At 49.2% G+C, this 15308-nt stretch overlaps 1 protein-coding gene across 8 annotated transcripts in view; it reads right to left on the reverse strand.

Moving 5' to 3' along the window:
- Nucleotides 1-9183, reverse strand: part of PKM (pyruvate kinase M1/2) — a 49783-nt gene extending 40600 nt beyond the window's left edge. Inside the window, exon 1 of one of the 8 annotated variants that reach the window (XR_010590796.1) lies at nt 1016-1271. The gene's annotated coding sequence lies outside the window, so the exon portion shown is untranslated. Of the gene's footprint in view, nt 1-1001; nt 1390-8677 lie in introns of those variants that run through there. The other 7 variants (XR_010590795.1, XM_065558523.1, XM_065558525.1 and 4 more) reach the window with 7 other exon arrangements.
- Nucleotides 9184-15308: the final 6125 nt, after the last annotated feature.

The following is a 15308-nucleotide window of genomic DNA, read 5'->3' on the forward strand; positions in this document are numbered from 1 at the left end:
TCACAATTTTAACTTAATAGCAGTAGGTTTTATAGAGATCCTCCCTTGCAACCATACAAAATGGCATCAGTTCCAAAATGCAGATCATTACAGGACTGCAGTATCTGAAAGAGCCCTTTCTATTGGCAATCAGATCACGTTTGACCAGGTTTGGTATGCAATGCAACATGATCCCACCCTGTCTCAAGACTAACCAATGCTACAAGATCCATTCAAAGGCTGACCTAAGGAGAGCTAACCTAGTTTAACAACTCACTGTAGGATTAGGACATCTCAAACACAGGATGAAGGGACAGAGGAAGAACAAAAAACCTTTTGAAAGGTTCTCAAATGCCTCACTTTCCATCAAATGTTAGTCTCCCTTTCCTCCTCTACTGAATGTCACCCTGGTGTGGATTCCCCTACAACACTGAAACAGTGAAGGTTAAAAAGACTGAGTTTCACCAGAGCCTTTATGAGTAAAATTGCATCTTTCTATAGGTCATATTTTATAGAATTAGTAAAAGCAAGAAACTGACAACGGAAGTTCTGCTTGTCCCGCCTCAAGACGCAGCCCTTTGTTATGTTAAGTGTGGTGCATCAGATGATCTCATCTGGCTCCAGGAGCCCCCACTCTGTAACAACAGGCTAGCGCTACGGGGCTGCAGCGGGCACTGTGGGGCTCCAGCAGCACCCCACATGATCCCAAGGGGGCAGTTGGAGCTCGGATCACGCACGTGCCCCCGCGTGCCACAGACGGACAGACTTGCTCTGTGTGAGGCAGCGATGGCTGCGCGCTCCGCGGAGGAGGGGCGAGCTTCGGCACCCCCACCCTTGAGCATCCCCGCCCCACCAAGAGCGCGGCCCCTTCGGCTTCGGTAGAGGGGCCGCGCCGCCCAGCAGCCGGCCCCTCGCCTCCGGACAGGGCCGGCTGGCAGCGCGAGGGAACGGAGGCTCCCTAGGAAGGACCCGCTCCGGCCTAGGAGGTGGTGGCACCACGCTGACCTCCCCCCGCCCGGTACCTGCTGCTCCTCACCACGTCCGTTCTCCCCGAAAGCTTCAGCTTCTCTGCGACCCCGCCCCGCCGCTCCTCAAGGTGAATTCGGCCGCCCTACGGATCCCTCCGCCGCCCGCCCCTGGCTCGCGCGGGGAGGCGGGGCGGACGGATTCTTTTAACCAGCGGAGGCACAAGCTGCGGTGGGAAAGGAAGTGTGACACCACGTAGATCATCGGCCAATGGGGAGGCGCCCAAGACGCTCGGCACGCGGCCTGCGAGTGACAGGGGCAGCGGTGGCTGCAATTAAAGGGGCCGCATTCCTTACCTCCCCCCATGAAGCAATACCATCTCTTAAAGGGGCCGCATCTCTTAAAAGCCCCATGCAGCAGGAGCTCTGCAGAGGACTGCAGCCCTCATTCCCCCCATGCTGTAACATATGTTAAAGGGGTCCACGCCCCTTAGCTCCACGTGCAGCCGCAGTATCTCTTAAATGGGCCACCACCTCATTTCCTTTCCCCTTTTCTTCCTCTGCAGCAGCAGCATCTCTTATCACGGGGTGTCCCAGCCAAGAGAGAGCTCCATGTAGGACCCTGTATTCCGCCACGGCCTGGGCTCCCCACAGAGGGCTCCCCTTAGTGTCGGTGTTATGCCTCATTGCCCATGCTGCAGTGCATCTAACGGGACAGCACCCCATTGCCCATCCCCCATGTGCCTGCTCAGAGGCCAGGCTGCCCTGCATCCCAGCTGGAAGTCTCTCCTGAATACTCACTGCCCCTCCCCCTGTCTTTCAGGGCCCTGGAAACCATTTACAAAGATCTTTCTGTTCCCCATTGTTGCTTTTCCCCAGTTGCGAATTTTTCCTTCCCCTTTTTTAATGAGGGCTCCCAGAGAGCTTATTGTTAGCGCTAAATTACCATTGAGATCCCAGCTGGGAAGCTGCCAGCTAAAGAATGGATCCAGTGACAAAGGGAGGAGGGAGCAAGCTGAAACCCAAGCATGACAAATGACTGCTTGAGGCCCCCATGCCTGGCCAGATTCCCTCCCCGTAGGTGGTTACAGCAGGCTCCAAAAGTCAAGAACCTGAGCTAAGAGCTGCCTTTGAGGGTTCCCCAGAGACTAAAGAGTGGGGAATTGGGTTCTGGGTTGCTGAGACTACCAATGGCAGCCCCCAATTTCCCTTTGTCCTAGGAGCTTGGGGTCCTGCCAGGTGTGAGGTTAGCTCTGATAATGGCTGGTATCATCAGCAAGAATGTGTGTGTCTCTGACCAGCCAGACTCAGAGGATGAGTTTGCAGTGATGGAGCACCCAGCAGCAGCAGCAGCTTGTGACTCATCTGTTCTGGTTTTAAGGTCATATTGTCTTTTCCCTGAGCTGGAAATAATTCACGAACCACTCTGAGTAATGTAGCACACCCACTTGCTACAGCAGACAGCTCCTATTCATCATATCACCACATATTCATTGGGCTGGGATCTCTGAATATCACAGTAAGACATTATGAGAGCAAGAAGAGATGGGTTATTTTTTCTCAAAGTATAAACCCATATGCCCAGTTAAGAGCTGACATGAGTCAGCCCCCAACTCGGGTCCTAGACCACAAAGCACCTGGGGCAGCATAGGTTCCTCACTAGAGAAATGCTGGGTGACCTTGGGTACATTCCTTCCTGTGTTTCCCCATCTGAAAATGTGGATAATGGTACCAATAGATAAAAAGTGCTCTACGTATTATTATTTTTTAAAGCAACGATTTTACCTAGCTATCATATAGCACTTTACATCAGTAGATCTCAAAGCGCTTCACAAAGAGGGGGGCAATACCATTATCTCCATTTTACAGATGGGGAAATTGAGGCATGGAGCAGTTAAGTGACATGCCCAAGATCACCGAGCAGGCCATTGGCAGAATCAGGAATAGTTACCAGATCTCCTCAGTCCTAGACCAGTGATTTAACTGCCTCCTAGTTCCTGCTTTCTTGGGGTTATTCAGTTGTGTTCATAAACTGAGGACTTCCGTTGATATATTCAAAAATACAAGTCTAATGTTAGACAGCTAAATAAATGCTCTGATTTTCAAAAATGCTGAGCAGCTATTGACTTCAATGGTAGCTGCTAGGCACTCAGCACTTTTTAAAATCAGGCCACTTATGTAGGAACCTGAACATGGATTTAGAAATGTTAGGCTCCTATTTTTGAAGACCTTGACCTAAACCTTTTACTGTGAGCCCCTGTGAACCCTGTGTCCTAAGCCATAAATCTTTGTTGGTCAGAAATAATCAAGCCCTAGGAGACTAGGAGCCCTGACCCTCACTCCATGTCGAACAGAAGGCTTACGTCTCAGTCTGTTGGTGCATAAAGGGACACAGCAAAAGTGTAGAAACTGATGAATGTTACACAAAAGTTTGAATCGGGTGCTTCTAATACCTCTTCCTCATAATACAAGATGAAAGGGCTCTCTAATGAAATACCAACATATTTAAAATGGATAGAAAGGAATAGTTTTTCATATAATAGATAATTAGCCAGTGGAACTCACTGCTACAGGATTTCAGGGAAGCCAAGAACTTGGTAGCAATCGAAAACCTTGATTTATATGATTCATATGATTTTGTTATGTAGAAATGTATATGATTATGTTAATATTTTTTCCTTCCCCCAGCAGCTGGGTTAGTTTCAGCTGGGCATGGTTTGTGAGAGGCTGGGAGACTGAAAAGTGAAACAAAATGTTTCTTTATTGGGATGGTGGGGAGTCAGATCCTTAAGATCTGGCTAGATCCTTAAGACTCTGTTGCCTTGCCCCTTTCATTCCGGTATCCCTGAGACTACAATGTTGACAACATCTGCAGTTACATTAGATCGCGTAAAAATGGATAAGAGATATTAACCCTTGTGCTATAGAGCATGAGGCAACCACCAGGAAGGGAGATCAGGAAGGTGCTTGCCCTATGGGGAGTTTACTCCATCATTGTTTGATGTGCAGGGATTAAAGTACACGGGTGCACGGTCCCTCTTCCTCTGCTAAAAGCCAATGAAGGGCCCTCTTATGGTTCTCTCTCTTTCCTTGACTTGGGGGAGTCTTTCCCTGAGGGCTCGCCCTCCTGCCATCTCTTCCCTGGCTGGCAAAGTGAGGACTCTCCAGGCAGAGGAATGTGAAGTGGGATCCGCAGGAGAAGCCTTGCCTGGCTGGGGAGTTTGTGGGTCTCCCAGCTTTCCTGCAGCAGGTGGAGCGGCAGCAGTACTTGTCAGGAAAAGAAGAGATGCTCTGACTGGAAGTCCCCACCTGCCTCCGTTCCACAAGAGGAGAATTATCCATCCCCATGGCTGGAGAGGGGAAAGCACTGGAGGGCAGAGTAAGAGAGAGACAGGAGGGGAAGATTTAGAAAGTAGCCCATGCTAGCATCTTATCACTGATTAGACCCATCCTCAGCCTTCCTTCTGATCCCAGCTCTTTACCAACAGACAGGGCCCACAGGGTGTTTTACACAGATGGCAGGGTTTATCTCTGCCACCAGATATTGACACAAACTAACCCTGTACCTGCTTTAATCTTAAAGATAACAGCACCATCCCCTGGCTGTGTGGGCACGCTCCTGTCACCCAGAGCTCACAGCCAACCAATGGGCCCAGTATTCTCAATCAGAATACTTCCCCTGCTACTGCAATATTTTAAGCATTTTTACAAGAACAGTCCTTTTCAGCTAAGCTAAAAGGAGGATTAAGGGCTCATCAAACTCTCTCTCTAAACTAAAACTTTAACATCAACCTCAATAAAGTGAGGGCAGAATAACTTCCTGAATTCATGGAATTTGTGACAGTCAGATGTGCTGATCTATTGATGCAAGAATATGGTAGATTGCAGTTAATGTTTTGTGCTGTAGTGTGTGTTTGGTGAAGGTGGGGAACTCATTGCTTTTCAGAATGTTGGAGAGGGAAGGGGAAGTCTTCTGGAATGGTGGATTGCATTATCAGTAGCATTGCCTGGGATGGGAGGGTGGTAAGGAATGCAGGAGACTGTTGAGTTTTGCATGGGTAGGTGAGTCTTGATGCAGTTAATCACATTTCATTTCTATAGCCCCAGTAGTGTGGTCGGCACTTTCCAGACAGGTACTAACAGAAGCCAAGTCCCTGCCCATAAGATTGCACATGTCCATAGCCTTTCACAGCCCTTATATGTCATTGTGATAGGCCCTATATGAAAAGCTGAAACAGAGTGAAGTAGTGTCCAGTGACCTTCCTGGTTACAAGAAAACAAATGGTTTCTTACACACAGTTTCAGATAGCTCACAGGATGAACAGTTAGCAAGTGGCAGACCAACTCCATCAACGGTCTGAAAGGACAGATGAGTCATCTTTTGTCATCAACTGTCGACCCATCTACCCCTGCTTCTTTCTCACAGGTTGCTGTGCTGTACTGACAGCCTGTGACAGTTGAACCGTCAGAGAAGATGGCTAGAGTCCAAGCCTGACTGATTGCAGCATAGAGAATGTGACATTTGATGGGGCTGGTGTTCGGGAGGCGCAGCACTCCAGCCAGTGCAGTGCTCCCAGGTCAGATGCAGCCTGGTTACACCCATTGGCAGCACAGTGCAACCTTTTATGACCTGAGGATTTTTTAGTTGCTTTGGCAAGAAGGTTTCTCCGATCAGGGCCAGGTTGTCTGTTCTCTCAGTGACAGAACTGTGACTGGTGGGGGAAAGGGCTGTGTCATCTCTGCTTGGTCAGGGTCACTCACTGTGGAAGCTTTGGGTTAGGATTTGTAGTTTGGGGCCATGCCCTTGTTGGATGGTAAAATCAAATGGGGAGGCGTTAGTCCCATTACTTCCAGCCTTGCCTTTGGGAGGGCAGGTGCTGAAGCAAGAGTTAGGCCATGTCTTAAAACAATTGCTGGGTCCAGGAGGAACCACAGACTTATGGGGTGGCCTTGAAGTCACATAATCTTTCAGTGCCTGGGGGATAATAGTATTAACCTACCTGACAGGGGGGTTGTGAATTTAAATGCATTAAAGATTGTGAGGCACTTGGTAACAGGGACCAGATAAGAGAAAACATGCCCCAAAGAAAAGACATAGGACAACAGTTCAGTCTTTCAGTCCATCATCAACAGTCTGCATACCTGCGGTACTTGCCTTAGACTGAAAGCCTGTTGGGCAGGGAGCTTGTCTCCTCTCTATAAAGCAGAAGGTACATTTCCAGCCTCGGTGTGCTGTATAATAGAGATATACCATTCTTGCATAGATTTTGTTAGGAGCCTCCATAAATAAATACGACAATGATGATACCAAACCGTGCAGCAATCTGTGGTTTCTGAAAAATGATACCAGCACAACCACTGAGAGCACGAACGTTGTCCTAATAAAATACGCCAGTGGGCAAACTGATGCTCATCACATACACCATGTGAGAGCCTGTTGTCTGCGAATGTGCAGAAAGCATCTCAATGCCTAGTCCAGGTGGTGCCTAGGCCTTGTGCTGACCTTCTGCACAGGGATGAATTTCATCCGCTGAGGATTCAGAAGGGCCTCTATTGGAACAGGATATTCTGAATGGAAAAAGCTGTTTGCAGCCATGGGGAAATTAGCCGCAGAAGGAAAGTTTAGAGCCTCCTTCTGCCAGAGGAAGGGAAATGTTACTGAATGAGTCAGCTCTGCAGACTATGGTGTAACACCACACCCCGGGGTGGGGCAGCAGCCGCAGGGTTGGAGCTGCCTGAAAGAAAAGGGCCAGCTCTGTTAGCCAAGCCTGGGGTGAGCTTATCAACATCTGTATGTGGGCCAGTAGCCCCCGAGGGGACAGAGCACCACATAGAGTGCATGTGCATGGGTTATAGTGGCAAGACATTGCAAAGGAACTGGGCCTGTTTACCTTCCCGTTTCTGATGTCAAAATAGGTGTGGAGTCACCTATTGTCTGCTCCTGAGGACGTTCCCACCCTGGTTAACAGGGAAAGAGGCAGTCCTCTCCCTCTGACTAGAGGAAGGACACCATCAGTTGCTCTGGGTGAGGGGTTTTGCAGCATAGCAAGCAGGGTTGGATTTAAGGATTAGGGCCCAGCAGGTAAATGAAGTGGGGGGCTCGATGGCAGGGGAGCTACCTGGAAGGATTGCTTGGAAGGGGGAGAACTGGAAATCTGGAGTGGTGGGTTGGAGGCTGGAGGGGAGTAGGATGTAGGTGTTGAGGATGCTGGATAGGGGATGCAAACAGCCCATGGAATCTGACCCCTCTCTTCCCATTACTGATGGGCTTTTTGGCAGGGGATTCTTTATCCAGGATGGAAATAATAATGTTGCTCTTCACAGACATTCTGTGGGCTCCATTTTTTACCAGTCTTTCCCCAGCCATTGAGTCACTGCATGCTATCATCACTGCCTGCTTCCTAGCCAATACCACCCTTTTCTGGGGCAGCCCTGCCACTTGTAGGCATCCAGAGGATGTTGCAGCTGCTCCCTGGTGCAGTTACTTCTCCTTTGTGGACTTTCTATCAATAAGGTCCTCTGCTGGTTATCTGCACGGGTGGAAGCCAGCACAGACCCTGTAATGGTCCTGGAAAGTGTGTTCATGAGCAGGTGAAATCCAGCCATAGAATTTATATGCATGTGCAGTTTCTATGAGCTGAAGTGCCTATTCTGAGCAGGAATGCAGTGGCTTCATTAGCTAACATGCTCCAACAAGGGCAGGAATAAACTTGACTCAGCATAAAAAAATGCAACGGGAGGAAAAGGAAGCAAAAACTCGATCTCATATCCCTCCAGTCAAATGCACAAGGAAATCCTCACCTGAAGGTGGCTATAACCAAGCAGGGAGCACTCACAAAATGTTCCCTAGCACTAAGAAAGACAGTGAGATGAGGCACGTAGAGTTTCCAAAGCACAAGGTTTCTGGATATTTAGGGTCTGATTCTCCAGTGTAGCCTCTTGGATTGAGTGTCAGCTTGGTACTCAGTAGAGCTGGGCTCTAGTCCTGGCTCTGCCATGGGCCTGCTGGGTGACCTTGCGCAAGGCACATCCCCACTTGGTGCCTCAGTTTCCCCATCCGTGAAATGGGGATAATGATGCTGGCCTTCTTTGTAGCGTGCTTTGAGATCGACTGATGACACATGCTAGACATGCTCATTGTTTTATATGATCTTCACTAAGGGGTAAAGTCCTCTGCTCAGCGGAGAGTTCGCACAAGGCCTATGCACCTCAAGACCCGCGTAAGCCTGGTTTGGAGGCGTAAATGGTGCAGAGGCTTCATGCTGATGAATTTCTCCCTAACAAGCACAAAATATCTAAGCCAAGATTTTTGAAAGTGACCAGGGATTTTGGGTGTCTGACTTGATACACTTTATAGGGGCCTGATTTTCAGCGGGTGGGAGCTCAGCACTTTCTGAAGATCAGATCCCCTTTAATGTGTCTTCAGTTGGGCCCTCAGATTGAGGCGCTGGTCACTTCTGAAAATCTTGGGCAGACCTGGAAACTGTGCCCTAGAATCTGTTACAAATTCCTTTAAAAGTACCAAGGAAGAACTCCCTCCCCACTGGGTGTGTTTGGTTATTGGAAGCAAGATGTATTGATCCTACAGCCATTTTGGCTAGATCCAGCTCTCTTCTGCCCACATAGCTCCTGCCTTCTGTCAGCATATTGCAGGTTACTGCACCCAATACCTGTTTCTCAGCAAAGGTTGTCCTGGCGACGCCACTCAGAGATAATGAAAAAGCAATACTTGCCTTGAGCTGAAATGCAATTCACAGCGTCCAGTGCATGTACCCAGAGCTGTAGAACTCAGCAATCAAATTGAACCATCACTGCTCACTGAGTGTCATTCAGCTCCATTGTCTCTTCTGCACCACCTGCGTCTCTCTGCACCAAGGCCCCAAGGACCTGTCAGAAATGGTCTGTCTAGGTTGCTGCTAGTCCTGCTACTGACAGCTGCACTGATTCCAGATCCTCAGCTGTCAGTATCTATGGGTCTGCTGTTTCTTTTCTCCCCTCTGGTTGTATTTAATTCACACTTTCCCTCCTAGTCCCTTTCTTGAATTACATTTCATTAGTGGCTGCTGCTGTTTGGAAATCCAATACCCTCACTTTTATTACCTTGCTAGGAAGGGGTTAGGCTCTGAATCCAAAACCAGCACCAGGGGTGGCTTTGCCCTTGGATTGTGCAACAAAGGAGAAGCAAGAGCCCAGACCTAGGGCAGAGAGGAAGTTGCTGGGAGGAGAGCCAGCTGCTGGCAAAAGGGAATTCTTGTAAACTCTCAGCCTGGAGCTGACAGGACAGCTGAGATCACGTAACTGACACACCATTCAGAGCTCATATCACATGCCAGCAGCAGAGCAGAGCACATGGATAAGTTGGACAACCCGCATGGAGGGGGGAGTGCATTGGCACGGGGCAGAGAGCCTGTGCATGTCTAGCTAGATGTGGCGTGGCGTGGCGTGGGGAAGAGCTGTTTTGCTGCAGGCTGTGCTGGAAGCACGGGAGGCTGTGCAACCCCTGCTAGAGATCCTAGCCTAGGTCTGTTCCTGGCTTTGCCTGGGTTATTTAAATGCATTGTTCTATTGTTAAGTGTGGGGCTTGTTCCAGGACTTAACTCCAAACCCCTAAGTGGCAGGGTTGGTGTTTGTGCTGAGGCACATGACTTGGACCTGGGACCCCTTAGTCCAACCCTGGGAGGCCCCACCTGATAACTGTGCCACCCACACCCACTTAGAGTGGCACTCTGATCCCCGCTAATGGCGGGGCTATATATAGCAGCGGCTGAGCCAGCTACCACCTTGGTTAACAGAGGTGGATCTTTTAACTCGGGCCACAGGGGCTCATGCTGCTCGATCCAGAAGTGCCAGGTTCAGTCCCTGGTGCCAGTGCCCTACCCAGCAGCGTGTGTTACAATTACAAATCAAAACCATGACCGTGGAGGTATTGCCAAAGCACCTACTGCCCTGCTTGGGCCTACCTGGCATTTCCTAGTTATTACTGCTAGAGTCTAGGTGAGACAGTGCAGATGGGGTGCAAGCCTTTTCCCCCCTAGATCACAGGCCTGAACCTAGCGCAGGTTGGTAGTAACTGAAAGTCGTTCCCATCTGATGGCTGTTTGGGTGAAATGAGTTGGAGGCTTCAGTCCATTGCCCAGTGGACAGGTGACCCCATCAGCAGAGTTGGGCCTCTTCTCAGCATGGACGGAATGGGCTATGGGGATTCAGCTGCGCTTCTCCACCGAGAGGGGCAGTCCGGGACAGCTAGCACTGCTGCTGTCTAGGCTGCACCTGTTTGGCTTTGTAAACAGAGGGCTCTGGTCTGGTCTCCAGGGCTCAGTTGGGTCCCAGTGACCATTCACTTGAAAAGGATAATCAGCAAACCCACCCCAAGTTTTTCCACCTTTACAAACAACAGAAGAACGTGACTGGGTATTTTGTGTCCACCAGAAGCAGCTGCCTACGCTGAGCTATCTGTGCACTGCAATACTGCAGGCATTTTCCAGGGGAAAGTGTTGTTGGGCAGCCTCTAAGCCGGGCACAAATGGCACAAGCATAATGAGCCCTCTGCACCTGAGAATCTTAGAGACTGCTTGGACAGGTGCCCACTGCAGGCCATCGGGGGATGTGTCCTGAGAGGGGATAGCGATGGTGAGTGACTCTCCAGGCTCTCCTCCACCCAGCTTGGCAGGATCACATGCCAGCCTCACGTGAGGCTTATCAGCTGAGGTCAGCCGCGTGGAAGCGCTCTGGCTGATGGGTTCTGCACTTTCATCAGCTGTTGTCTCTATAGTGGAACATTCGGTAGCTTCCCGAGACCGTGCGCTTTGTATAACCCCCTCCCACTCCATCCCACAGACAGCATTGACCTCCCCCATCTCGCTGCACGGGGCTTCCTGCAAAATCCCAGCTTTGTTTGTGCACATTTGGAATAATTGTCTGTTTATTAATGCCCCCAGTCTGCAGCTCGCTAGAGCGTTCAGCAGTGGATGCTCCCAGAGAGACTAGATAGCTTGGGGGGCTGGCAAGGGGTTTTGATGTGCTGCGGCTTTAGGTCACGTGTCTAGATCCAGTGCAAGTCGGCAGCAATCTGACATCTGATGATGGCTGTACAGTAGCCTTTGTGAAATGAGTAGGAGATTCTCAATCAACAGAATGAGAGTAGCAGGGAGTGATACAGGACTGAGACATATTGAGAAAGCTGTGGGGGGACCCAGGACTGGAATAAGAGGGGGCATTGCTGTCCCAGGTTCGATCACATTATGGGGGAGGTGAGGTCTGGAATAGCAGGGTTGCTGGAGGTCAGGGTTGAGGTATATTAACCTAGGATGGAGCCAGCAGAGTCCAGATTTGAACCCATGCACCTCCTAGGCCATATCCTGCCCTCCCCTCCAGAGAAAGAGATTGTTATTGATTTGAATGCAGGGGAGGGGGGCATTGGAGGGAGAGCAGGAAGCTGAGACATTCCAGGAGGAGGAAGCTGAGAAGAAAGGAGAGTGGACACAGAAACAGCAGTGATGGGAAAGGAAACATCTGCAGGGCAGGAGAATAGCTAAATGGGGTTTGAGATGAGTCTCTTTGTGCCAAGAACACTTATAATTCTAAGGCCAGATTCTCAGCTGGTGTAAATCAGTCAATAGGACTCTGCTGATTTACACCAGCTGAGGATTTGGTCCCTACTCCAGTCTTTGGCATGGAATGATTGTGAGCTGCAGAGAAATCAGCATCAATCTTGTTTCAAACAATTCTCTTTTTATAATGTAACCCTTTGTTGGTGTGAGAGAGGGGCATGAACAGGAGTCAGGTGAGCCAGGGTCTAGTCCTGGCTCTGCCACAGACCCTGAGAAAGTAACTTCCCTGCTTGATGCCTCAGTGTCCCCTCCCACCCCATGTCTGCCTTGAGTGTTCATACTGGAGGCTCCGCAGGGCAGGGTTGGGTCTCGCTTTTTCTGCAGTGTCTAGCACAATGGGCTCCAATTATGGGGGCTGCTGTTATACAAATCAATTACTTAATTGAGTATTGTCCTCATTTTGCAGGCGAGGAAAATCAAACCCAGCTGCACCTCAGGCAGAGCGTGGCTCTGACTGCATTGCATCTCGAGGTGGGGCAGCGAGGTACAAAGGGGAGGAGACGGTGGGACCCCTGCACACAGTGCACCTGGGGACATTGGGGGCTCCGCACAGCAGGATGTGCATCCTTTCACCTGTCCATCCAGGGTGCAAACCCGGCCTCAGGCCCGTAGTGACCAGCAGTCTTTGGTGGCAGGGCCAAGACAGAACAGTCATTGTCAGCCTCCCTGCCTCCATCTCTTTTCAGATCCTATTAGAAGGTGTGTTCTCCCTCTACATTGCCTCTCCCTCCCACTTAATCTCTCCATTATGGCCAGGGATATGGCCTGAGGACACAGGCTGAGGAAGATGGGAGGCAGACTGGCTGTGCTGAGCTGAGTCACTGTGAGCTCCTGCCTCCGCCTCACCTACAAAAGCAACCCCTCTAGTCAGAGAGGAGACATGGAGCCCTGCTGCTGCTCTTGATGTCCCTGCTGGGTGGAGGAAGGGTAGATTTTTGCCTCCAGGGCCAAACCGCACCTTGCAGCAGCACTAAATTCATAATGAGACGACAACAAAAGCCTCATTGTATTCCCCATCAGCCTGTGCCAAAGGCTCCTGGGCACACGGTGAAACACACTCCCTCCAGTTCCTGCCTAGAGGGGGTGGAGGATGGGGGGCATCTTTAGGGAAAAGCTTTCTCCAGAGCCCAGCCCTCCAGCCCAGTAGTTCTCAGCCACAAAAGGGCTAACAAATCTCCCCACATAATGCTCTGCAGCCAAAAAGGATTGTGGGATAAAACTCAAAAAGGAAGCTTACAAGAAGTGGAAATTTGGACAGATGACTAGGAAGGAGTATAAAAATATTGTTAGAGCATGCAGGGGTGTAATCAGGAAGGCCAAGGAACATTTGGAGTTGCAGCTAGCAAGGGATGTGAAGGGTAACAAGAAGGGTTTCTACAGGTATGTTAGCAACAAGAAGGTGGTCAAGAAAAGTCTGGGACCCTTACTGAATGCGGGAGGCAACATAGTGACAGATGATGTGGAAAAAGCTGAAGTACTCAATACTTTTTTTGCCTCGGTCTTCACAGACAAGGTCAGCTCCCACACTGCTGTCCTGGGCAACACAGTATGGGGAGGAGGTGAACAGCCTTCAGTGGTGAAAGGACAGGTTAAAGACTATTTAGAAAAGCTGGACATACACAAGTCCATGGGTCCGGATCTAATGCATCCGAGGGTGCTGAGGGAGTTGGCTGATGTGATTGCAGAGCCATTGGCCATTATCTTTGAAAATTCGTGGTGATTGGGGGAGGTCCCGGATGATTGAAAAAAGGCAAACATAGTGCCCATATTTTAAAAAGGGAAGAAAGAACCCGGGGAACTACAGACCAGTCAGCCTCACTTCAGTCCCTGGCAGAATTGTGGAGCAGGTCCTCAAGGAATCCATTTTGAAGCACTTGGAGGAGATGAAGGTGAATCCATGTTGACTGTTCCTGATCACCAAGGACAAGTCATGCCTGACCAACCTGATTGCATTCTATGATGAGATAACTGGCTCTGTGGATACGGGGAAAAGCAGTGGATGTGATATATCTTGACTTTAGCAAAGTTTTTGATACGGTTGTGATGGGTTGGATCACCTAAACCCCCTTGGGAGCTGCCAACTGATGTGCCAAGACTACTTCTGCCCGTTTTCCCTGCCAGCTCGGGACCCCTGCACCCTGTCTTGCTGAGCCAGATACACCTGTCTGCTCCAACACAGACCCAGGGTCTGAATTACTTGCCCCAAAGGCTGAATACTTAACTGAAAGCAGCTTACAGAAGTGTTCTTGTCTTTAACACTCAGATGCCCAACACCCAATGGGGTCTAAACCCAAATAAATTGGTTTTACTCTGTATAAGCTTTATACAGGATAAACTCATACAGAGATATGCACAGCTGTTTGCGCCCCCCTCCCCCGGTATTAATACATACTCTGGGTTAATTAATAAGTAAAAAGTGATTTTATTAATTACAGAAAGTAGGATTTAAGTGGTTCCAAGTAGTAACAGACAGAATAATACGTCTGTTAGTCTGTAAGGTGCCACAGGACTCTGTCACTTTTTACAGATCCAGACTAACATGGCTACCCCTCTGATACTAGACAGAACAAAGTGAACTATCAAATAAAATAAAACAGAACACGCAAATCTATGTCTAATACAGTAAGAAACAATACAGATAAGATCCTCACCAGTTCCAGAATGCTTCCTTTTACAGACTAATCTCCTTTTAGTCTGGGACACCCTTGCAGTCACTGTCCTTTGTTCCAGTTTCTTTCAGGTATCTTTGGGGGTGGAGAGGCACTCTCTTTAGCCAGCTGAAGACCCTTGGAGGGGTCTCCCTCAGGCTTAAATACACTCTCTTGTGGGTGGAGACCCCCTCCTTCCTCCCATGCAAAGTCCAGCTCCAAGAGGGAGTTTTGGAGTCACCTGGGCAAGTCACATGTCCATGCATGACTCACAGTCTTTAAAGGCAGAAGCCATTGCCCACATGGTATCTTGTATGTCTCCAGGAAGACTTCTTATGTGGATTGGAGCATTCCAAGATGCATTGTTCCCCAAGTGCTTCCTGATTGGGTATTTAACCTTGCGAATTCCTTTCTAAAGAAGCTGACCAAAAGCCTCAAAAAGCTTACTTAGAAATCAAGCAAGTATACAGCCAATATTCTTAACTTCAAGTACAAAAATGATATATGTGTACAAATAGGATGAATAGATATAGTAGACCATAACCTTTACAGAGATATGTTATATGGCACAGGCAGCACAAAACATATTCCAGTTATGTCATATTCCCATAAAGCATTATGGGGTACAGCATCACAATGGTCTCCCACAGTATTCTTGCCAGCAAGTTAAAGAAGTATGGATTGGATGAATAGACTATAAGGTGGATAGAAAGCTGGCTAGATTGTCAGGCTCAATGTCTAGTTGGCAGCCAGTATCAAGCGGAGTGCCCCTGGGGCCAGTCCTGGAGCCGGTTTTGTTAAACATCTTTATTAATGAGCTGGATGATGGGATGAATTGCACCCTCAGCATGTTTGCAGATGACACTAAACTGAGGGGAGAGGTAGATACGCTGGAGGGTAGGGATAGGGTCCAGAGTGACCTAAACAAATTGGAGGATTGGGCCAAAAGAAATCTGATGAGGTTCAACAAGGACAAGTGTAGAGTCCTGCACTTAGGAAGGAAGAATCTTATGCCCTGCTACAGGCTGGGGACCGACTGGCAAAGCAGCAGTTCTGCAGAGAAAGACCTGGGGATTACAGTGGATGAGAAGCTGGATATGAGTCAG

The sequence above is a fragment of the Chrysemys picta genome, chromosome 10, assembly GCF_011386835.1.
Source record: "Chrysemys picta bellii isolate R12L10 chromosome 10, ASM1138683v2, whole genome shotgun sequence".
Classification (NCBI taxonomy): Eukaryota; Metazoa; Chordata; order Testudines; family Emydidae; genus Chrysemys; species Chrysemys picta.